Below are 25326 nucleotides of genomic sequence, written 5' to 3'. Positions count from 1 at the left end.
GTCAGTGTTAAATTAATAAAGTGAAATAGAGTTTCCAGTCTCAAAAAAAGTAAAATATAAATATCAAAGTTGTATAGATGGCAGCACCATCTCTCGCTATATGTCGTGATTCCGTAAGGTGCAAGCACGTACTGCTGTAAGATAGCATATAGCCGAAAAATTGGGACGGGTTGATTCGCCTGTAAAGTTAGCTTGATCCAACTTTACCTTACATATATAGCGATATTTTAAAAGGTGAACACAATGTTGCCATATTTAACCATTAACCGTTGATACCCAAAATATGGTTCAAAGTTAGCGCTCCCAAGAATGCTAATGCACCGTTGCAGCATCCAAGTCAACGAACTCACGCATGCGCTGTGCTCAACGTTCATTCTAAGCGCGATCAAATTTCGATCTTAGTGTGAAGCAAACTAGATCGGTCGGCTGAGAGCGCTGCGAGGCGCTCAGAGCGCTCAGTTTGCCCGCGAGCGTGGTTATAACGGTACGCATTTTGTCGCGCGCGATAAGAAAAGTTTGAAACTTTACGCGGGTGCTAGACGTTATGTAAGTGCTGTGAGGATTTTGTGATTATTTTTGTGGTGAGTTTTTTTTATGAAGTAATTTGGTAAGGGATTATAATTAATTAGCTGGATTAATTCATAATTTATTGATAAAGGTAATTGTTTATACGTCAAGATTAGGTACATAATATTTGATTACATTTAACTAAATGTAATATTAAGGTAGCATATCTAATAACTTAAAAAAGGTATTGTGCTCGTAAGCAGTTTGTTTAGATTTAGTTATAATAAGTAATTTGGTTAAAATACAATTGGATTTATTATTCGAATTGATAAATAATAATGCATAGTTGCTATGTGTTGCTTTTTTAGAAATTTTTGCTTATGAATAATTACAGTAATATAAATTTTTTTTTTAATTAAAATAATTCAAGTTGTAATAGAGATAGCTTTAATATCAATTACATTTTAACCAAAGGCGCAAATCATAGCAATACCTTTAAGAAAGTATCATATTTACTTACTAAGTAGGTTTTTTTCATTTACTATGTACTCGTGTTTCGTATGGAATTCATTACTAACTAATGCATATAAAACCATCTATTCCAAAAAAATATGTTAACTTTTATGTAAATTCTTATATCCAAGTACTATTAATTGTGTTAATTAAATCAATTATGTAATAATTACAAAAAAATGTCATTTTAAAATTATTTGACTTTCGAATTTAGCATTTTAAACGTGTATTTTACGGACAAAAATCGATTTCAAAGAGAAAATTTATATCACTTGCGATAAAATAGTCATTTAATTTATCGCTGACTGTATGGTATATCAATACCATCTCGCCTTGCCGGTGATAAACCATATATTTAATGGCTTAGTGAGTCCACAAGTGCTACGGCGTAGTAACTCGTGCTACGCTCGGCACCTGCTACGCCGGCGGGAAGAGTAGGTAAGCTACGAATTCACGGATTAATATTTTCTCTCATACATGCTTAAAATAACTAATAATCTATTTTATTTAATGTCTTGTAAATCAAAATTACTAATAATTTTTATTACGAATAAACTATTCGTAAGAAGGAAGAACATCCAAATGTTATAATACGACTAGGTACTTATAATTGCAAAAAAAATCGAATTCAATGGGCTATGATTCAAATTTTGTTCTAATAAATATATCCCCGCATTTTTTGTAGTGGGGTAGGGTATTCCACTAGGTACATATTTATGCTATATATTTATCTATGCATCGAAATAATATAAATATTAAGAGAACAATACCGCCCACACTCCCTTGACAGAGGATTCGCTAGTGGAAAATAAATTTGTCCAGATTGCCGCATAGTTTTCCTACAAAAAATAAAACTATGTTTCTAATGAGTAAATGCTTCATATAAATGTAATAATACAGATACAGATAGTTTATTCATAACGCCAAGTTACATGTCATCAGGTACATATTCAATTTAACTGTTACACATTTAACACATTTTAATTGGAAATGATTGGTTACAAACGTAACTAACTATATTTTCAATAATGTTCATCTATTTCCACGTGTTTTTTTTAATGCGGCTACCATTTTATTATTTTATATATTTTAGACTTAGTATTTATTTTTTAAATATTGACATCATTTACTATGATTTGTACTTTCTAGTACTGAAATTGTTTTTTTTTGTATTGACATTGTTTTCTTTTTTACTATTGTGACATTTTGGCGTTTTTTAATTTGTTTCTATTTGCATTGTTTTGTTAACTATTAATATTAATTGTAACTTCATTTATACTCTGATGTTCAGTCGTACAAAAAAACGATCATTATACGACAAGTAGTACAAACTGAAATAATGTACGTATATTTTACCTGTGTGAAAATTGTATACATGTGATAAATAAACTAAACTAAATTAAAAAATTTTGACGTTTTGTCAATATCACTTAATATCGCCACACTGCGCCACACACCATTTAATTACTTAACCCGAATCATTCACACTGCAAGTATTTTCAGGTAAGTGAAATTATTACAATTAAATCCGCCTTTACATGTCCCATATTTCAGAGATCAGCCTGTATCAGTAATTACTGATACACGGCCTAATTCAAACTTTAAGATACGTCAAAAAATTTAAGTTCGATTCAGGCAGACAGAATAAATTTTTTTTTTTTTTTAGTTTATTTAGAACACGTTATACAAATGGAATATGGAATATGTCTAGGAGTCGTTATAGCTCTCCAAGGTATTATCGAAACGCTTCATTTTACTTGCTATTTTAATACCTCTTGTGATCCAAGTTACGTTTGAGTCGTTATTTTTAACACTTTTTTTCTTTTTTTGAAGCTGTTTTTAAACAAACTACTTTTACTAAGAAAAGTATTTATTCCAACATTATTCAAATTTTCCATGCGAAATATCCTGATGGACGTCCAACCGATGCAATTGATCGGGCGCTGCAATTTCAATATGACGTCCCCTGGGCACACGTGTATTATGTGCACTCCGCATCAATAGGAGCAGATGAAACAACGCGCCAAAACCCCCACCAGTCCTTTGTAGTGTTTTTATTATTATTATATACCGTAAAATGAGGTAAGTAGGGTTCGCGGAGAGAGTTGGGTTATGAATGGGGAGAGAAGGTATGAAAGGGGGGTGAGATGGGTTTTTAAGGCTACTGCTATTAAAATAATGTATTCCAATTTAAAATGGAGCTATAGTAATACTCATAATAAAAAAAATATCGATCCAATAATCATCCAAAATCACCTTTGTATGAAAACCCATCTCACCCCAATTACGAGGGAGTACGTGGTGAGGTGGTTTTTCTTGTTTATCGTCAAAGTTATAAAATGGAACAACCCAAAATAAAAACTAAAATACAAACGTCCGGAACACTTATTATATACACCATTCAGTTTGCATATGTAAAAATAAAATGTTATCGAGGTTTGAATGCCAGTTTTGCTCCTACTCACCCCATTTTACGTTAGTTGGTCATTAATTTGAATTATAAACTGAAATAGATGTCATATATTAAAGAAAAAGTGACGAAGCCCATCAGTGGTGAAGGACGGATTCGAACCGGCGTCTTTAGCAATCCGGGCTAACGCCTTGAAACCCTAGGCCACCCAGCTGCCCAAAACCCAAGCTGACAGAGAATGGTAGAAAGGGGAAGACCTAGGTGAGTTTTGACATAGTAGAGTTGTGGGCATTGTCGATTTTTTGGAACTTCTTAACTGTTACCGAGCTCGGTCTCCCCTTCTTTATTACTTAAGTTTGACCCGCTATTTTTGATGCTGACTCTATTAACAACAACAATGGTACATTTAGAATTTCGAAAAATGGTCATACCTTTCCCGACGGGTCAATTAGGCCTCCCCTTATGACCTTTTTTCCTCTCGATCCTTTTCTGGGCATTTTTGACCCTATAAACCGCCTCTCTTAATTCTGGATATAGCTGTAAATCAGAATTTTCAGTTATCAAATGTGCAGGTAAACCCTAAATTAATAATTATCTTTTAAAAAAGGTACCTGTATCAGAAACATTATACTTGTATTATTATAAATTACGCAATTTAAATGAATAAACCGAATATATAGCGTACATTATTAAATTTAACAATCCGATTGAAATTGGTTAAAACATTAAATTTGTGGTACTTATAAATGTAACAAATAACAAAAATTACTTAAGTAGGTACGTAATACATTATTAATTGAGTAAATTTATCAACGTACTAATAAATGGACGAACGTAAGTTGAAAATGGTATTTATCATTTATTTATTGTATTGTCATGTACATAATAGGTGTTACATAATATAAAGTCAGATCATGACACCCTGTAAGGGCACACAATAGTAATATTATTCTAGGCTAATTACATTTACATATTAGTAACCAATTTAAATTAAAATAAAATAAATGACCGCAAATCTTAAAACTTAATCTAAGAATATAATAATATCGTCAAAAATAATTATATTGGTAAATGATTAATTGAATTGATTTGTCAGTTTATTATTAATAGTTATTATTTTAATTTATTATTTATTGTATTCATTTAAGTATGCCATAATTCCGTTCCGTCTCCGTTACAGTTTCGACAAAAATTCTTTCATACCTACCGTCCGGTTGTTTTCGTCTGCAGGTCGTATTTTTCAACCGATTCTCGTGAAATTTGGAGAGCAGGTTGAATATTTATTTCTTTGTTGATTCGTTTTTTTGTTTTTTTTTTTTTTCAAAATTGCGGTACCATGGGGTTTCCTGAAGTCTACAGCTCACAGTGCCACTAGTTTAGATAGATATATTTATTTCACAACATATGATTACAGTACAAATTACATTAATGTCAATTTATAAGAATCTACATAGTGATCGTCAGAAACAAATTTAAATTATAGCAAAATAATCCAAATAAATTAATTTCATTAATTATATACATTATATGAAAAATTTCCCCTGAGAAGGATCGTCAAATAATAACAATAATAAACAAAGAAAATGTCAAAAATGGTATGCGATTATAAATTATACAGTTATGTGAAAAAAATCACTTATTGAATATAATGGGTTGTCCAGTAAAAAGTTTCTCAATCGACGCTTGAATTTTGTATCGGATGTTTCCGTCCTTAATTTCTGCAGGTAATCGTAATGCTTGAGATATTTCAGCAATGAGTAGGTAACTTATAAATGTGGATGATTTCCTAGGATTTCCCCTGAGAAGTCAGGGGAAATTTTTCATATAATGTATAATTAATGAAAATAATTTATTTGGATTATTTTGCTATTATTTAAATTTATTTCTGACGATCGCAATGTTGATTCTTACAAATTGACATTAATGTAATTTGTACAGTAATCATATGTTGTCAAATAAATATATATAATCTAATCATTCACATATTTCACATTCACGTGCGTTCAGTCACTCAAAAGTTAAATAAACTTCTGCTCAGACAATAGAAAATGATCACTTCAGTTCCAGACAGCACAATACGCTCCCTTTGTCTCGTTTACAGAACACGTTTATAATTTCAGTTTCAAACTAATTCAGTAAGTTTCATTCACTATTAATCCCGACCGTCAACAAATAAGACGTGTATTGTACTAACCCTGCCGTGTGCTTGACATGCATGGAGCGAGCCCCGTTGATCGAAATAGAACTTTATTGTTTGGGTATTGGATTGAGTTTTGCATTGAAGGCTGTGCATGTGTCAGTTGTTTGTTCCGATGACAATTGTTATTATAGTTAGTTCTGAATAATCTGCTTAACATGTTCTGTCGAGCAAGCTTAACAACAACTTAATTGATCACTTCACTACATAGTATAAAACAAAGTCGCTTCCTGCTGTCTGGATGGATGTCTGTCCCTATGTATGCTTAGATCTTTAAAACTACGCAACGGATTTAGAAGCGGTTTTTTAATAGATAGAGTAATTCAAGAGGAAGGTTTATATGTATAACATCAGCATTGCACCCGTGCGAAGCCGGGGCGGATCGTCTAGTGTAATATAAGCATTAAATGTGACGTTTTCAACCAAAAGGTACCACATTGTCGGTTGTCGATAAGGTTGATTTCTAATTGAAGCTATATGGAAATAGCGCCTTACTGACAAGCGACAATAAGTACAAGGGTAATTGAAAATGGCACAAATAATGTTATGAAAATATTTATCAGTACGGTTTTTACTCACTATTATTTTTAGTCGCTTTTGGCGACGTTTCGGATTCTTTGGGAATCCATCCTCAGGCACGAGTGTCAGCGGCGGTTGTACGACTTGTACGTCGTGCACGCTCGCAATAATAGTGAGTAAAAACCGTACTGATAAATATTTTGAAATATGTCTCACGATAGTTTAAGTGCGATTAAATAATGTTATGCGTTAAATTAATACACAAAGACCTAGAAATATAAAAACTTGTTAAAACTAAGCTACGGTGACTTATACAATAAAAAAATACGTACAACTAGCGTCAAATATTTCACCGGCTTTTTATTTCCGAGGACAGTTTGAAGACAGAATAAGGAATGTAAAGCGTAGTGCAAATGAACGGGCTGTCAGGCCAATTATGAGTTAATTAGGCGTTGCCCGATTATGAAACCGCCAAGGGAATAAATTTCCACTGCGAAATTTTAAAATCTTTTATTTAAGGCTTAGTAGGTTCGTGTTCTTCTCTCACTCTCACTGAGTGTAAGCGTGAGCGAGATGGAATTTGATTTTTTTTATAGTTTAAGGAAAAAAATTTAATACCATCTTTAGTAAGCCAGTCATCCAAACCAGTCATTAGTAAGTGTAAGCGAAACCAAATATCGAAAGTTGAAAAATCGAATATTGTGAGTGTTGTGTGACCCGGTAACATCCCTAGTGCGCAAAACGTTCAAGTTAATAAACAAGAACAAGTGCGGGTAGTTCGAAAAACTCGCGCGCCTAGAAGATGTTGATGTCAACTTTAGCCAGTCTTCTCCGAGACCACGGGGACAACGCCGTCCTCAAAACGTCGGAGGTAAATTTAAAACTTATTTTACGCGATTAAGTCCCGTCGTTGTAAATAATAATGAATACCATCTTTGTCACACTAGTACGTTGTTGTTGTAAGTTGAACAAGCACATGTTTCGAATTGGGAAAAAACAAGATGCGACATGCAATGCACATTCTATGTTCCTGTGGACCACTAATGTCAAAAAAAAGTATCCACTAGGGCGGCACATACTGCAACCTTATGAGATACAGAACATTACGGCCCAAAGAGTCTGGAATTTTCTGAGCATTAGTAATGAACTTTAAAGGGCAGTCACAATAAATCACTGATTGGTCGAAGTGACACCCAAAGGCCCGTATCAACCCAATACACTAGTCAAAGAAAATGCATGAGTAGGTATAGTTTATTTGTTCTTATTTACCGACAATTTGGTTTGACCAATACCTACTGTAATTTCTAAGTCATTCGCACCTTTATTAAAATGTTATTTTATTTACTATTTCAAGTAATAACATTAGCTGTCACTTCTATGAGAGGGACTTAAATAATCTTGTCTTACATGTCAGATGACCAATATTACTTGGCACGAAGGTCTCTAATATCTATACGTAATCAAGGGTCGTGCGTATTCTGGTTAAATATCGTCGCTATACTTACTCAACCCCATATCTGCAACAATTATTTGATGGAAATGTCGCTTTTCTTTCATTCGGAATACGGGTGTTTTAGTCATCAAATGAGTGTTGCAGATACGAGGTTGATTAAGTATAGCGGCGATATAGTCGATAAAGGTGAAGAATACAGTGCTTAATATTAGTTCTGTCCCGTCGCTCCACTTGACAGTTAAGTCTGGGATGAGACAATATAATAAGTGGACCTAGAACTTTTTCTAGCAAAGACGAGGGATTAATAAAATGAAATAATAATATCGATACGGATCGTTTATTCGGTATATGGAAACAATGATAAATTTCTGCTGAGATAAATATAATTATGTCTTGTGTCTACCGCAAGAGTAATTATGAATTTATTTTAATAGGACCGAAGCTCACACACATTACCGACAGGTAGCCATGAGTTACATTATCTATCAATACGTAAATCAGTAGTAATCAAATAATTATTATTATAGTCGAATTTAAACTGTTGTGAGACATACTAACATTAAATAATTTCACGGTTTAGACTCACTTGTTTTACTTGCCAAAAAAGCTCTGAATCTGCCGGAGAAAAAGAGAGGCCAGGGACGCCCGCCGTCAACATGGTGGGCCAGCATGACCCAATTACTTAAGAGGAAAACCTTTTTATGTTACCTTCAAGAAAAGAGCGTATTCCCATCTTAAAGGCCGGCAACGCACTTACAACCCCTCTGGTGTTGCGGGTGTCCATGGGCGGCGGTAATCGCTTACCATCAGGTGATCCGTCTGCTCGTTTGCCTCCTATTTCATAAAAAAAAAAGAGGAACAATTTACCCGATCCGACAACCCTCGACAGAATCTCGTGGCGCAAAATAATTAGGAAAGCCGACCCCACCTGAAGTGGGATGGAGCAAGGAAGTAGAAGAAGACTCACTTGTTTTAGTCACTTGCGCGACATGGACGCGGCGCGCGGCAGTACGCAATACACGGTCGTCGTGAACGCTGCTCGCACTATTAGTGCTTGAGAAAGGAGACCTAGGCTCTCCGAAACACGAGTGACTAAAACAAGTGAGTCTAAACCGTGAAATTATTTAATTATTATTAGATTCATTTGTCTAGATACTGATTTTATACAAAACATCCTTTTTGAAAGTCGAGACCAAAATGGACTACCTATCTGGAATACCTCATTTATCAATAACTGCTCAACTAATGTGTGGATTTCATTTATTTAACTAGATAATAATTACATAGGATTAGACCAAAAAAAAACTGATATTAAATTAATGGGAGCCAGACTTGATGACAATCAGAAAACGAAACGAAACGCTATAATCCCTTTATCACTGTTCCATATTAGTGCGATAGGGACAGATAGCGTTTCGTTTCGACCATTGCGTTTCTCTGAGAACGTTTGTCACCTTGGCTGGCCTGCCTGTGGTGTCTATAAGGCGTGTTGCTAATGCCCAAATGTCCGCAGATGCGTCCGCGGACGTCATCTCCGGATGCATCCGCGGACGTGTAGTGGAGGCATAAAACGTTGTCTAGCCGACGCGCGCTTGGCCCCCACGCCATGGCCTCAAAAATGTAACTACTGGCGAGGGTGGCGTATTTGTGGTGTTTGAGGTCTTCTGCCGCAGACGCGGCATGGCCAGCATCACTGATGGTGCCCGGAAGCAATGAATGCCATTAATTGAGCGTTTCTTTTGTTTTTGCCATTTTTTTATGTTACCTTTTTTGCCACTTTTGTGTTATTTCTAGTCGGGATCATGAGCCCTTTTCATCCTTATAGGAGAAGAAAAGTGTCCCAAAATTTCCATACATTTTTCAAACTTGTCCTTTTTGTTACCGCCATACAAAGTATACGGGGAAATGGTAACACAATAGGAAAAAAAACCTTGGGTTTTTTTTTATCCCATTAGGATTGAAAGAGCTCGTGATTCTGAGTAGAAATAACACAAAAGTTGCAAAAAAGGTCACATAAAAAAAATGCCAAAAATAAAAGAAACGTTCAATTAGGCTCTATGGAAGAACATATACTAATAAGAGTGCAAACATGACTACCCACTTAGACTGTTAAATTCAAATCCCTACCTTTTGGCTGTGCCATACTTCGTAAAAAAAAACCGGACAAGTGCAAGTCGAACTCGCCTACCGACGGTTCCGTACTTTTTAGTATTTGTTGTTATAGCGGCAACAGAAATACATCATCTGTAAAAATTTCAACTGTCTAGCTATCACGGTTGAGATACAGCCTGCTGACAGACAGACGGACAGAGGAGTCTTAGTAATAGGGTCCCGTTTTTACCCTTTGGGTACGGAACACTAATTAACCAACAGCTATTGTTGTTGCACAAAAAAAGTACATTAATAGTTTTGTGCAAGATTCCACGGAGGTACGCTGATCGACAAAATATATAATGCGTCTCCACAAAATCCGGACCAATAAGGGTAGGTATTATGGGGGCCAATCAAGGTATATTAATGCGGTAAACTCACAAAGCCCACAACACAAAGATTGTCTTAATCTAATATCCATGTCCGTTAGAAAACCAATCCGCGAAACTTACCAGTAAGTTACAAATGAAGTGAAATTATCAAAGCTTGTAACAATACCGGGACGTTCACGCCTTTACAATGAAATAAACTATCCCTCGCTAGGGTCGGTCCTTCGTTTCAATCGAGTCGGGCCCTTGGGAGAGCCAGAAAGGCACCAATTGTATTGTGCAGTGCACACGTTGCAAGTTATGAGCGTTGGGCGATCAGCTGTCACGGAAAAATCGGGCAAGTCAAAAATCTGTAACAAAAAAGGCTTGAATTCTTTTGACTCCCAAATCTGCTTCAGGTTCTAAGGTAGATCCAGTTCATTACTCTGAAATTATAATTCTGTTTTTAAATCTTGCTTGTTAGATCCCTCGGCAAAGTCACTGGCTATTTCATAGTAAAATTATACTTATTATTTATAATTATACTTATATTATACTGCTATGGATACAGCAAAAATTAGACATGTTTTAGTGCTTTTTATTCTATCGAGCCAATTTGGTTGGAGTCTGCCCTTTCAAATATGGTCTAATTTCCGTCTTAATTTTTAAATTTTTTTTAATACTACGTCGGTGGCAAACAAGCATACGGCCCGCCTGATGTTAAGCAGTCTCCGTAGCCTATGTACGCCTGCAACTCCAGAGGAGTTACATGCGCGTTGCCGACCCTAACACTCCTCTCCCTCGTTGAGCTCTGGCAACCTTACTCACCGGCAGGAACACAACACTATGAGCAGGGTCTAGTGTTATTTGGCTGCGGTTTTCTGTAAGGTGGAGGTACTTCCCCAGTTGGGCTCTGCTCTAGATCTGGAATGACATCCGCTGTCCTGTGCCCTACCACACAAAGCGAGAGGTCATTTACAGTGCCCATGCCTCTCTTTTGGACGTAGTTTAAGGACATACCCGGGTCCAAGTGTGTAAAATCAATAATAAAAACCACAATTTTGCTTTAGCCCCCTCTTAACGAATTTTCTGCGTCGCACACGTGTTATTGCAGAACTAGATCAACGAGGTGCCTATACACGTATAATATAATGCGTTTTCGACAAAATTTCTTGTTAGGTATGTCGAAACTTAATTCGACCACCACTATAAGACTTCTTTATATTGTACTTTTACGTTAGAAGAGAGATAAAGAGGCGTATTCTGATTACAATACAGGTTATAAATTTGATATGCGTCTGTTACGGATATGATCTATCAGTATCAAAAGTGACTTTAGAGACTGTATACATCTCTAACAAAGTATCTAATAATTCACTGATTCCATATTTGTAATTGTTTTTTGTAATTTTTGGTTAATTTTATTGCTTGTAAAAATTTACATTTAAAAGTGCTCCTGTGGCCTACGTGCTGAATAAATGTTTGATGTTTGACGTTTCTGGTTCCTCGACCATTCCTGATTGTAATTACATTTCCATAAATGTAATTACAATCAGGAAACGCCTCAAAGTCGCTACCGCTTATGGCGTGCAGCCACGCGTGGCGTGATTTGCGAAGGTTTTTCTCGTGCCGCGTGATTTCGACGTGTATTGTACAGCCTCCATTCAAAAACTGTTTCGCAGCTGAGGCGACGTGACGCGCATCCCGCGCAAGTACGCCTCTTGTATACTTTACACTAAAAATGTACCTAATACATTTGTAAATACTGCGTTTTTTTTTAGAATTAGTAAAAGGGTAAATGACGTGTTTTTTACTAATAATGCTTTTAAAAAATAGTAACTTTTTTTTTTATTAATCTTTATTAAAGAGCTTTATCGCTTAGCGATTATGTCGCTCCATATAGTCATCATACAAAAAAAAATTAGTAACTATTACCTATTTATGAAACTAAAAGAATGAAAATAATCATATACTTATTCTAAATAATTGCATATGTGATTATTTTCAATAAAATGAGACGTAAAGATTGTTTACCATTTTTCTAATGCTAAAAACAAAACAAATAAAACTATGAAAACGGATTATATCGCGTGTTTTTTTATACACAAATTTACTTTAGCGTATTATATATTGAATTTATAATACATCCCCCGTCACCCGTTGACTACGAACGCTGTAAAGGGTTCGAAACGTCGGGATGTATTATAAATTCAATATACGTGATATAATCCGTTTTCATAGTTTTATTTCATGAGTAACTATCGCGGTAACCAAAGACAATATTAAAGAAGTAGGTATTAAGAATATAAATTATCATAGTATTATGTCAACATGAATTGGATATAAATTGGAAAAATTGCTACAAAATTTAAAACGACTGGCAAAATGTAAAAAAGGCTTTTTGCTGTCAACTGATATTACAATTTGTTCTCTGGTTACGTTTCAAATAAACTAAGGTATATTCTAAAGCCTATCTTAGGTACTTTAAAGCTTCATGAATTATGCAAACATAGATTTACGTTCGCTGCCGGCAAAGGAATAAGGAAAAACCGATAAATATTTCAACCAGTAAAAAATGTTTAATATGAAGTGAAAAGTATGACTACTCTTGGAACAGAACAGTTAATGCAAAATACTCGAAAAAAAATGTCATGAGAAGAATTATATTATTTAGCTAAATATTAAGTATACAAGATGTCGTATTGCTGGCAAAATGCCTCTAGAATTATAGTGTAAACGAGTATAAAAACTTAGTTGCTTCATCTAGGTGTCGATACCGTGGAATGTTTACTTTGACTCCTTTGATAAAAACTTTTCTTCATGGTTGAACTTAAATTATACGTTTTCTTAAACCATTGAAAGTTTTTCGTAGTGTGAGGGTCACAGTCATGAGGTTAGGTAAAGTACGATGACTAAAGAAAAAACATTAAAAATGTTTGAATAGGTATTAATCTATAACTTCTAAGGTACAATTTTCGGTATACTTTGTGCATGCAATATTTATGTAATGTACTGTATCAGACGTATATTATTATAGGCCTTTGACATCGATAGAAATTGCATATAATAATCTTGGCAGGCATTTGATTTTTTGGGTATTTGTGCCATTTGGGTATTTATGGGATTTGTTGGGTATCTAAAGTAAAAAAAAACTGTGCTGTGACGGGGCGACAAAATGCAAGATTGTGCAAATCAATCATAAAATAAAATAATCAGTAGTAGTAGTAGTAGTAGGCGCAATCGCTTGCGTCGTTCAAGGAGAGGTTAAAGAAGCTATGGTTATCTGATTAATTAATGTGCCTATATTTGTATTGTATGTTGCTTTATATTTTTCTACTTCTTTCCAATTTTTAGTGTATTTTCCCCATTCCTTTTTGTGTAATATATTATATGTTTATCCTATTAATTTTGTATGTATTTATATCCTTTATCTTTCTGGTACCTTGTGATGTCTGGTACATTTTGCTACATTTGTCAACCTCTTTTCACTTTCTCCTCTCATCTACTCAAAGGTTAACTGGAAGAGATCCCTCAAAGGGATAAGTTCGCCTTTGTACATCTTATTATTTGTACCATGTAATTTTTAATATGTATATTTGTACAATAAAGAGTTTACTACTACTACTACTAAAATAAAATAATTCTTTAAACTACATTATATAAACTATGACCTTAAAAGTTTATATATAAGTTTAAAGTTGAAGTAAATTGTCTGCCCAAATTTACAAAGATGAAGTTCCGAGAAGGTACTTTAAATTGAGCAATGAAACTAGTTATTAATCTCGAAAAATTAACTAAAACGTTGGCGCTCGGCCGTGCCTGGATCATACAGTGCAAGTTGTTAACTAATTGCGGTCACAGATATCTTCAGTCTTTCTCTTGAAACTGCATAACTGCGGCAGTAGTGCAGCACCCAACGTCACTCATTTTATTAAAGATTCTTTCTCCACTGAGACTTTTTCATACTTCGGGAATTAATGCGGTTAAAGGACTTTCAAGATCCTTTACACATCGAGAGATCGGACAAACTTACTCACCTTGAAAACCGATAACACACATAATTACAGAAACAAACAACTGCGATTTTCTGTTCCCCATTTTACCTAGTCTAGATTCGCCATGCCTTTACATACTAAAAAAGTGCCGAAAGCAAAAAATCAAGACCATTAAAACAACACCAAATTAAATTAGATGAAATTAACTTAAGAAGAATAAGGGCTTCAGCAAGTATTTTAATAGTCGTCGCCAATTACCACTTATGACTTGCACTAAAACTGAACGAAATTTACACTTGAGTGAAGACAGAGTCTAATTAAGCAGTGCACTGGAATCTCGACTCTAAGTACAAGGTGGCAAACCACATTTCAGTTCAGCCGCCATTGTTGGAGGAAATTCTGATTTATAGTTTGCGAACTATCTTCTTCGTTTGTTTTAAGCCAATTGTAACTTTGGATTTTATGATATTACAGTTATGAGCCTTTATATCAGGGAATTGTGAAATTGCACAGCTATTTTAACATTTATTTCCCGGGTATATGGTTCTATTTTGGCAGTGTTTTCTACAACATTTACAATAGGGAATATCACACGAAACTGCGTTGGGGGCGCCACTACCACAATCCATCACAATCTGAGGGTCTACCGCGAAACAGGAAAATCGAAATTTCGTTATCTAACCTCTCTATCACTCTTGCATATTCGAGCGATAGAGAAGCAGATAACTAAATTTCGATTTTCGCGTTTCCCGGAAGGCCCCTTGTAAACAAACCTCCTTGATGCATCAGTCATATTTTATTGTCTGTGAAAACTTGTCAAAAAACAGTTTGGCACAGTATGTATAATATGGATGGTATAGAAAGGATGCCAATCTCTTATGGCAGAATTGTTGCAAAAGTGACCGCTTTCAGCTTTAAATAATAGTTCCTAATCTCTCCGGTGGCGCTAGTTAGGCTCTGGGACATGAGTATAACATGAACCATATAAGGCAACAAATAACCCGACCAAATTACGTAGGTTGTTTTTGGTAGTATTTCGGTGTATGGTGGCGCCGCCTAATTACTGTCTTTTGATGGACACTTTTCATACATAGAGATTTGGCTCCTTTATATAGTCTCCATGATGTATAAGTTACTCTATGGTTTACGATAGGTGCTGCACTCTGGCGGCAGAACATTGCAGTAATACCCCCTATCTTAAATGGTTGGTTGCTAAGATTTTTCATAATGCTTACGTATGAGTTCATAGTCGTCATAATATTATTGGTCTTATGTAAAGAAAGTTCTTTTAGGTAATGGTGTAATTTTCTAATTTGAGATATTTATTAGGCAGGCGTCCAATTTTATATCCCATAGCCCAGAATTTAGTCCACCGCTTTCACTTAATAGCTTAGTTCATTTTAGATTCCATCAACTCAATAGTCATTACACCGTGGCGGGTGCTGCCTCTGCGTGCATCTCATGATTCGGGAAAGGGCAGCATCCGCTCGGTGTATCCATTACATTTCAAGTGTCAAAAGGACCCGAAGTTATTATCAAACATTGCATTATGTATACTATTCATTCGTTTAGTTATTCTAGGTACGTGGATAATAAACAAGTGCGAGTCGGACTCGCCTACCGAGGGTTCCGGACAAATTTTATTTTTAGTATTTGTTGTTATAGCGGCATCAGAAATTTATCTATCACGGTTAATGAGATACAGCCTAGCCTAGTGATAGACAGACAAACGGACAGTGGAGTCTTAGTAATAAGGTCCCGTTTTTACCCTTTGGGTACGGAATCCTAAAAAGAAATGAGAATAAACTGAAAATAATATATGCATCATACAAGTATTTTCTAGGACGCTATACGCCTTTCTAGAATATGTCAACCATCTAGCGCTCCGGCATGTAATAAGGCCAAATTAGACTTGATTAAACGCCCCTGGGCTACACATACCCTGTATAAAGTGTATATATGCTCTACAGGTGATACAGACTGGGAAGAGCATATATACACTTTATACAGGGTTTGTGTAGCCCAGGCTTGGCTTAATGAGTGGGGAAAGACTGTTTCTAAACACGAAAAAAACTCATGAGAGTATAGGTAAAGGACTCACGCTAGGTCCGGGTCTGGGCCAAGGCTTCCGACGCTTCTTATTACTAAGACTCCGCTGTCCGTCTGTCCGTCTGTCCGTCTGTCCGTTTGTCTGTCCGTCTGTCTGTCACCAGGCTGTATCTCATGAACCGTGATAGCTAGACAGTTGAAATTTTCACAGTTGATGTATTCCTGATGCCGCTATAACAACACATACAAAAAAGTACGGAACCCTCGGTGCGTGAGTCCGACTCGCACTTGGCAGGGTTTTTTATTTATTTATTAAAGTTCTAAACGTTTAATGAATCGCAGAGTTTCATGTTTCTTATCTGCTAAGCCAAAAATGGCTTGTTTAAAGCCAGAGTTCGGACTAATGCACTAAGTACTTAGGTATGTATAATATTGTACACGTTACATTAAAGTTATTTTATAAAATACTTATATTCATAGTTATGACAGGTGACCGGTGATCACGTGACGCTTTCTGTAGAAAACTGAAGTATCGGGCGCCTCGTCCTGGACCTGGATCGGTCTAGCATAAGTCATCATTAAAAAGTAGGAAACTAGAAATATAGGTAGTTAATTGTTTAGCAAGCAAATACAGTGCAAGCGTTAATACATATTTTATTGTTTCCGTGAAGTGCTTTTGTATGACGACCTATTTTGCAAAATTACCAAAATTAAATTCTATGGATGCTACACAATTTGTCACGGGCTTTAAATGAAGGGTACACGGAAAGAACATGTCTAGTCACTTTTTTCGGAAAATGAGATTTTTCATATTAAATCACATTTACAAACGGGTCTATCGCGAATTTATTTTGTTACCTTTATTTACCGACGTTTCGACACAGGTTTCACTGGTCGTGGTCGCGGCTAACTGACGTCCCAGCAAAATGTCAAAACAGAGATTTGTGTGACTACCCCACGAAAAGTGCATTTAAAGTTTGAGGTAGACATCACATTTTCAAACCACCCACTACACAGTGAAACCTGTGTCGAAACGTCGGTAAATAAAGGTAACAAAATAAATTCACGATAGACCCGTTTGTAAATGTGATTTAATATGTGTTCAAACCGCGAAAGTTTAAAATGAGATTTTTATTTCAAAATATAGAGCACTTGATGAACTATTAGTTATATCTTTTGCTACCACTGTATTAAATATGTAACACAACTTTTTTTTAGTTAAAAAAGACTTGGTCACGGAGTTACCATACATTTTGACATGGTTCCAAATTTTAAAACCGCGATTACTCAAAATGTTACTAAAGTGACTAGACATGTTCTTTCCGTGTACCCTTCAAATTGTCTTGTTGAAAATTAACAGTAGGGCAAATCGAACGTACATTTGTATATGTCATTTAGTTGTCATGCTGACTACATCTGTTTGGAAAGATTACACAGGCCAATTTGAACGTACTCTGACATCAGAATGATACATGAATCATATTATTTAGTTATCATGCGTCTCTCCCGCGCCAATACATGTAGGTACAGACAAGTACGAGCGAAATGTAGGATAACTGTATGACATCAGTTAGATGTCATTCTAATATCAGTGTACTTTAGAATTCGTCGCTCAGCAATTTTGAAAATACCTTATGTTTCATCGTAAATTTAATCTAGAGCTTTATTACGTTCATTAGTGACAGAAAATGTTACAAATAACACTTACCGCAAGAGGGTAAATTGACGTAACTGAAAATCCAAAAAAAACTGACAATTTAAAACGGGTCGAATGAGAATCTAGTAAAACGATTGTAAGGAGCGACCGCGGCAAAATTAAATATCGCCGAGACAATTCACAAGAATAAGTCCCCTTTGCCGGGAAAAATCCACCACCATTTTAATTCCAGCGGCGTTGAATTGAACAATTATTTTTATTTGCCTTGTTCTACAGACGGTTTTTGTGGATCAAGTTATTGCCGGGAATATTTTTACTCTTTCTCTGTTCTGATAGTTTAATGGCGTTGGGTTTTTTAACTAGTGTTGATTGCAGCGAATAAACGTAACTTGTGCTTTTTGCGGTTCCTGTTGAATGATTCGGTTTGTGAAAATAAACAGAGAAAAAGCTCGCTTCCTCGTAACATGCATATCAAGTTTTATAATGAATAATCCTTTTGTATTAAATTTATAATGGGTTGGCCGAGACGAGTTAAATAGAGGTAGGTTGAAACAACGTCAATTTTGAGACATCTATAACTATTATCGAGCTGGAAAAAAACGATGTTTAGCTTCACTCCCGCTCCCACCGTCCGCCTGGTCCTTCAATAAATAAGCGTCCTTGCTTTAAGGCGATTATAAATAATAACGCAAAATTGACGTTGTTTCAACTTACCTCTATTTTAACTCATTTCGGTCTCTCAATTAATTAATATTTCGGTATTACCAATAATTATTTTGAAATTTATTTCCTGTTAATTACAGTTCACATAATTAACAAATAGGTCAATGGAGTAATTATGATTAAATCGTTCAATTGAAATAATGGGAGAGAACAATTAATACACCCATTAAATTTATTGGAAAATGTTATTACGATCTCCATTCACCGACTTTACTTCGCCTAACTTCGGTTCAGGCTCTTAACTCCCCCGAACCTTAACTACTTAAACCGGGAAACAAACACCTATTTACGTAAACATTTTTATTAAAATCCACCACATGGAATGGGCGTCGTAATCCGCCATTATTTCGGCTTTCAACAATTACGCGGGACTACAAATAAAGACGTTTCGAGAGCAATATTCAAGGGGAAGGAAGCCGTATAAAAAATTATCATCACCTCATTCCGTCTCGCGGGCTTTCGGTTCAAATAAAAAAACTTGAGATGCGAGTAATTTTTTCACAAGCTTTGCTCATAACGGCAATAAAAACCCTCCCCGTCAGAGCGCTATATTTCATATTATGTCTCCCGAACCTGCCCGTGACACTCGGAACGAAAGTTTAAATACCAGATGAAAATAATGTGAATTACGTGGAGCGAGTAACATGACGTCTTTGTACTCGTTTTCCTGATAAAAAAGAGTTACAATGCTTTGTCTTTCGGCCTTGTTTGATTAAGTTCCTTATTCTTGGGAAACAAATTACTCTGAGACGCACAAGGCGCAATTATTCTTGGTTTTCTTACAGCGTTTTGTCTTGGTAAAGGCGATGTATATTTTGAGTCGAATAATGCCATACGGGAAAAGGCGAGAGCAAATTAGAAACGATAATCATTGTGGCGTAGGTATTAAGAAGGGTCCTTGTATAATTCAATTTGTCTCGTAAATGATTATATTTGTTATTATTTTTAACTAAGACAAAAACATTATATGTACTTATAATTATTTCGTAACAAACTTATTTAAAAATATAGATATCTAGTAAATGTAATTTTAATTTAATTAATAACCTGTTTTAATTTAATTTATAACCTATTTCAATTTAATTGTAATTTTTAATTTGTATTATTGTGCACCATTGTTGTCTGGAATTAAATAAATGAAATGAAATGAAATATAGATAACTTACATGTAAACGATGTTGTATGTGTACGATTGAAATCGATAATTCATATAGATACTTTTAAATTAAATGCTTTAATGTTTAGGTTTACATAAATTTAATTAAGGAAACTGTAAGTGTACAATATTACTAACTACCCTTGTACCTTATGTTACATATACGAGACTGTTTGTTTCTTAATAAATAAAATAAACGAACATTCTGTTTTGACGAAACCTGAGGTGGATGAGCTTTCGGTAATATGACGAAGCTTGCGCTGTGGATCTGATCAGATAGCTACCCAGGTAGCAGTGACGTCAGCGACGTCATAATGACGGCAATATTACGTCATAATGACGTCGCTGACGTCATAATGACGTATAAATACTACCTGGGTAGTACGAAAATATACATAATAATGTGCAATCAACGAATACATGCAATAATATGTTTAGCGTTTTAAATTTTGGTATAGGTATTTTGTTATAACCCTGATCAATTCTCCTATTTCATAAGTTATCGCCATCAAAATAGAATACAATCTAGATCATGTAAAACACCGTTACTAGCAAAAAGCTTTTTTGGAATGGCACCAAAAATTTATAATAAGCTACCAAAACAAATTTTGTTAATTGATGATTTAAAGAAATTTAAAAAAATGTTATATGATTTCCTAGTAAGTAAAGCATATTATTCTATTCAAGATTTTTTGTCTGACTCAGGAGATTTCATTTCCTTTTAGTTTGTTGTGTTGTGTATATTTTATTAAGACTATTATAATTTCACGCTACGGCTCTGTAGCTATTTGTGTGCCATGTGGCGAAACATTGTGATACTATATTATACATTTAAGACCTGTTGTACATACCTATGTTTAACAAATAAATAATTTGGAATTTGGAATTTGGAATTTGTTTATGAGAAACCGTGATTGGATATCAAATTGCGATAGTCAAAGGATATTAAACACAAAATAATCACCATGAAAAACGTAGATTTCCTCTGGAAACCTTTGAAAGAGCTCTAATAACGATCCCTCGGAGAATACCTTGTCGGTTTAATAAAACGGATCTGAACAGTCATGCTCGTTATTACCGCCGGCAACATTTTTATTTTAATCACATCGGTTCTACAAATATTATCTGTGCCTTTTGATCTCTCCTGGTTGCATTCTAAAGTTTCTTCCTAAAATACTCCAAGGTCCGTTCAGTTTTGTTTGTAACCCTTTAATTGCACAGGCATTAGAAAAAACCGGCCAAGTGCGAGTCGGACTCGCGCACCGAGGGTTCCGCACTTTTTAGTATTTGTTGTTATAGCGGCAACAGAAATACATCATCTGTGAAAATTTCAACTGTCTAGCTATCACGGTTCATGAGATACAGCCTGGTGACAGACGGACAGACGGACAGACGGACAGACGGACAGACGGACAGACGGACAGACGGACAGACGGACAGACGGACAGACGGACAGACGGACAGACGGACAGACGGACAGACGGACAGACGGACAGACGGACAGACGGACAGACGGACAGACGGACAGACGGACAGACGGACAGACGGACAGACGGACAGATGGATAGACGGACAGCGGAGTCTTAGTAATAGGGTCCCGTTTTTACCCTTTGGGTAGGGAACCCTAAAAAACAACAATTGCTATAATTTCTATCTGAACTTCTACCCAGAGAGGAAACTAAGCGTTAATTAAATTGGTCCTGTTTTTTACAATAATTATGTTTCATCATTGCAACAAGAAATAGGTACCTACTCATTCAATTTTTCGATTCTATCAGGGATGACATTTATTTGAAATAACTTGACTAAACTTTTATGAACTATCATGTCGAAAGACCTTCAATGCTCGATAAGAACCTAACGACTGGCCATGCGATGCCTTTACCCATCGGGTTCCTGAAATCTTGACTAGTTCATGATCCATCTTGCTAAGCCTAGCTCCAATTTAAGGCCTTGAAATTTGATCGGAAGCAGTAATAAATAAATAAGGGGTTTTGGGTGCGAAAATCATTTCGTGTATTTATATTTTAAAATTGAAACCAAATTATGAACTGAAAATAGGTAGTAAAGATAAAACAGGTTCTGTTTTTAACTATTGTTTAGCTAATGTATTTAAAGCGTTCCCGCTCTTGCATTCATACCCCAAATGGTAATAAAAGAGATAGATGGCTAGCTTTTAAATGTGCCGTGATTAACTAGGAATCCTTGGTATTACTTAATATATTTCTCTCCATTCCTTTGCAATAAAATTGACAAAATGCAACCGCCTAACGATACTCCGCAGATCTAGAGCAAACAAACTTTTGACTGAAGCCAGCTTTAAAGTGGATTCCAGAGTGACGCTTACTAAATTCTACTGCCGTATCAGATTTAGGTTCCATTGGGGAAAGCTTCCGAACCAAAGTGCAGGATATTTATAGTAAAAACCGGCCAAGTGCGAGTCGAACTCGCGTTCCAAGGGTTCCGTACATTACACAATTTAAACAATGTATTTTTTATGTGAAACGTGAGTTACGTAAGTGAAATGTATTTAAAAAACCCGTAGTTTAAAAAACGCCAGTCTGCCTGTGACCACGAACGTAACGTCACGTTCGAAACGTCAGGCCATAAATAAACGTAAGTTTGTACGCGATTAAGTCCCGTGTTAGTTTTAAAATTAAAAATAAGTTTTGTATAAAAAAACTTAAATTCGCTGTATATTTTTTACTATGGTATCTGAACACAAACTAATTACAGACCAAGATATACCTTATCCCATTGTAATACAAAGTTTCAGAGCAATCTAGCTAATCGTTTTAAAATGAGAGCGTAACTACGTTTGTATGGAGAACCGAGCTTGCCGGGACTTAACGATATCAATCGGAGCCACCATAAGAACATTCAATAAAGTTGGCAGACGGAATTCAGACAAGTTGAGGGCAGACTTCGGGTAGACAGTTGACGGGCAATGCCGAACTTTGCCCAATACTGAGGGCCTACCGCGAAAAAAGAAATTCCCAAATTGCGGGGATCTTTATCGTTTACTTCAATGAAGGCGTAATTAGAGTGACGGAGAAAGATGCGCGCAATTTGCGAACTTCGATTTTCGCGGTTATAGCCCTAGGCCTAATCGTGGCCTAATCCGTCACGAAGCAGTTTTACTCGTAGCTGAACTTGTGATATACAGGGGAACTTGCGATATAGTTTGAAAATATTTATTTTTTTATTTTTTCATTTACTCCCCAAAAGTGGCCCCCGTGTTTAAAATTCATTTGTTTACGTTACATGTCCCAATTCCCAAGTCCAATATATTCCCAGTCCACTATAACTTGGATCTTTTTAAATCAAGAGTGAATAGACATCTTTTAGGTAAGCATGATCCATCCTAGACTGCATCGGCACTTACCATCAGGTGAGATTGCGGTCAAGTGCTTGCCTTTTTGTAATAAAAAAAAAAAATGTCCGTCTTTAGGCCACAAACTTACATATGTGTACAAAATTTCAACTTAATTGGTCCAGTAGTTTCGGAGAAAATAGGCTGACAGACGGACAGACAGAAAGACAGACACATACACACGAGTGATCCTATAAGGGTTCCGTTTTTTCCTTTTGAGGTACGGAACCTTAAAAAAGTTCTAAACCAACACAACATTAGCTGCCACAAAATCACATTAAAACGTCCGCCAACCATTGAAAAAGTGAAATATACCACAAAAACACTTCCAGATTATCAGCAAAATGAATTGGCTGAGAAGCTACTTAAGCCCACAAAGTCCGAAAAAGGCAGTGAATCGCCGCAGGCAGCGGGGCTCCGGCGCAACAGAACAAAAAAGACAGGAATTGACCGAAATCCTTTCATATTTCTGACCTTTTCTTTCCCAGTAGCGTTCCGGCTCGGCCAAAGATGAATTACAACCAGACGACGTCGGCCCCCGGCTGCCCACTCCCGCTATTCAATCCACAATTCTATTACCGCCGTCGACAGTGCAATTTCGCTCACAAAAATTGCCATTCAACTTTTTTTAAACTCTCAAAATGTTTGAGCTAACATTTTTATCAGACGGTTGGGCCAATATTTGTGCGGGTATTATTTTAGATTCGGTGTCGCCGTTTGACCGCGGGCTGAAGTGACAATATTTATGGATAATTCCACCATTGTCGCAGTGACGGGTTGTTATTGGTGGAATATTTATTGTTTAACCTTTTTTTATAGGAAAGCTATTCGTTGAAATATGCCTTTGTTTATATTGGTCAGTTATGCAATGATTCGTTTAATGCCTGGCCGGATCTGGAACCGCAGAACGAACTGTTTCGATATTCTATTTTGACTTTTTTGTTGTAAAAGCCTAAAAATATCTATTTAATCTCCGAGTTCTCGACAGCAACGATGCGCAATGCCGGTCGTAACATGCAGTTCTTGAACACATCATAAAGAGCTTATAATTTGTGTGTATATATGAAACAGTGTACATACTGTAAATAATTAAGCATTGAAACACGCGTGCGATTCTTTTATGAAACTCACTTCGTTCCTTTCATAAACCCGCAATCACATAAACTACGTACTATTTTGTTTATCACATTGTAAAAATAAATTAACTTAAAAAAAAATCTTTTCTTTAAAAGTTTACGTAAATAACAATAAATGCATCTGCAAACTAATTTCAAGGAACGTTAATCCGCATCCGCAGTTATTTTTTTTTCGTTGCCTCATCCCGCAGTAGTAAGAACTATAACATTTTTGCAAGTCGATTTGTGATTTCGAATTCTAGTTTTTACAATAAAATTAAGTAGTAATGTAAACTGTATAACAAATTTAAAAAAATAGAACTTTAAGTAAAACTCGAGACTTGATCTAAATTTGAGAAACTTGACTCGTTTTTACGAAAAAATGCTGCGCTTGAAAAAATTCCGAGTCTTAAGTCAAGACTTAATTCGTTTCTTGAGTCGTGATTTGGGCCTCCGAATAATGACTCCGTCAACTATATTATGGGATTTTTCAAAATAAAAGTAATGAAAATAGGCCATATTTTGTCTGGAAAACTGAGTCGAGCCAGCAGAGTACTCAAGCCATCACCGTACCATTTGGAAAGTAGGTAGACTAAAAATGTCTTAGTTTTGAATGATTCACGGTTAGTTTCACTACTCGTAGACTTAAAATATTGAACAACTAGACTTATATTGACCTGACAAAATATGGCAATTATATTGGACAGACCAACGAGTGTGATCGCAACCAGACCAACGAGTGTTAATGCGACCGGTGGTAACGTTGAAAGCGAACGCAGCCGACGCGCACGACTGAGGGTAGACCGAGCCTTCAGTTACCCCGTGAACAAGATGCATGTAACCGCGTCGAAATATCGGGAGCTCAAAAACAATACAACAGGTAATCACGGTCTATATCTCGGTCAATGTAAGTAGTAAAAATGTCATGACTAAATAATAAAATAAGTAGGAGTAGGTTATTACAAAATTAGTGAAAAGTACTTGATATTTTTTTCTTCTTCTTTTAAACGTGAAAGGTAGTAATTTTTTACCCACCCGTCTTTTCCATAAAATGAATCATTTGAATATCGATATCAAGATACTCGACAGATATTATTTGACATCTACAATGGACTTTTCAAATAGAAATTTCAAAAACGGTAGTAGGTATTCGACGACGGAATTTTTAGTCAATTTCTTTTGTGACGCAATTGAATTTGA

General features: G+C 35.7%; 1 protein-coding gene across 1 annotated transcript in view; it reads left to right on the top strand.

Moving 5' to 3' along the window:
- Positions 1 to 228: 228 nt before the first annotated feature.
- Positions 229 to 25326, top strand: part of LOC134742922 (lachesin-like) — a 122092-nt gene continuing 96994 nt past the window's right edge. Inside the window, exon 1 of the mRNA XM_063676130.1 lies at positions 229 to 581. The gene's annotated coding sequence lies outside the window, so the exon portion shown is untranslated. The remainder of the gene's footprint in view (positions 582 to 25326) is intronic.

This window comes from Cydia strobilella, chromosome 7 (genome assembly GCF_947568885.1).
Source record: "Cydia strobilella chromosome 7, ilCydStro3.1, whole genome shotgun sequence".
Classification (NCBI taxonomy): Eukaryota; Metazoa; Arthropoda; class Insecta; order Lepidoptera; family Tortricidae; genus Cydia; species Cydia strobilella.
The sequence above is the reverse complement of the archived record's forward strand: the minus strand, read 5'-3'. Positions and strand labels throughout refer to the sequence as shown.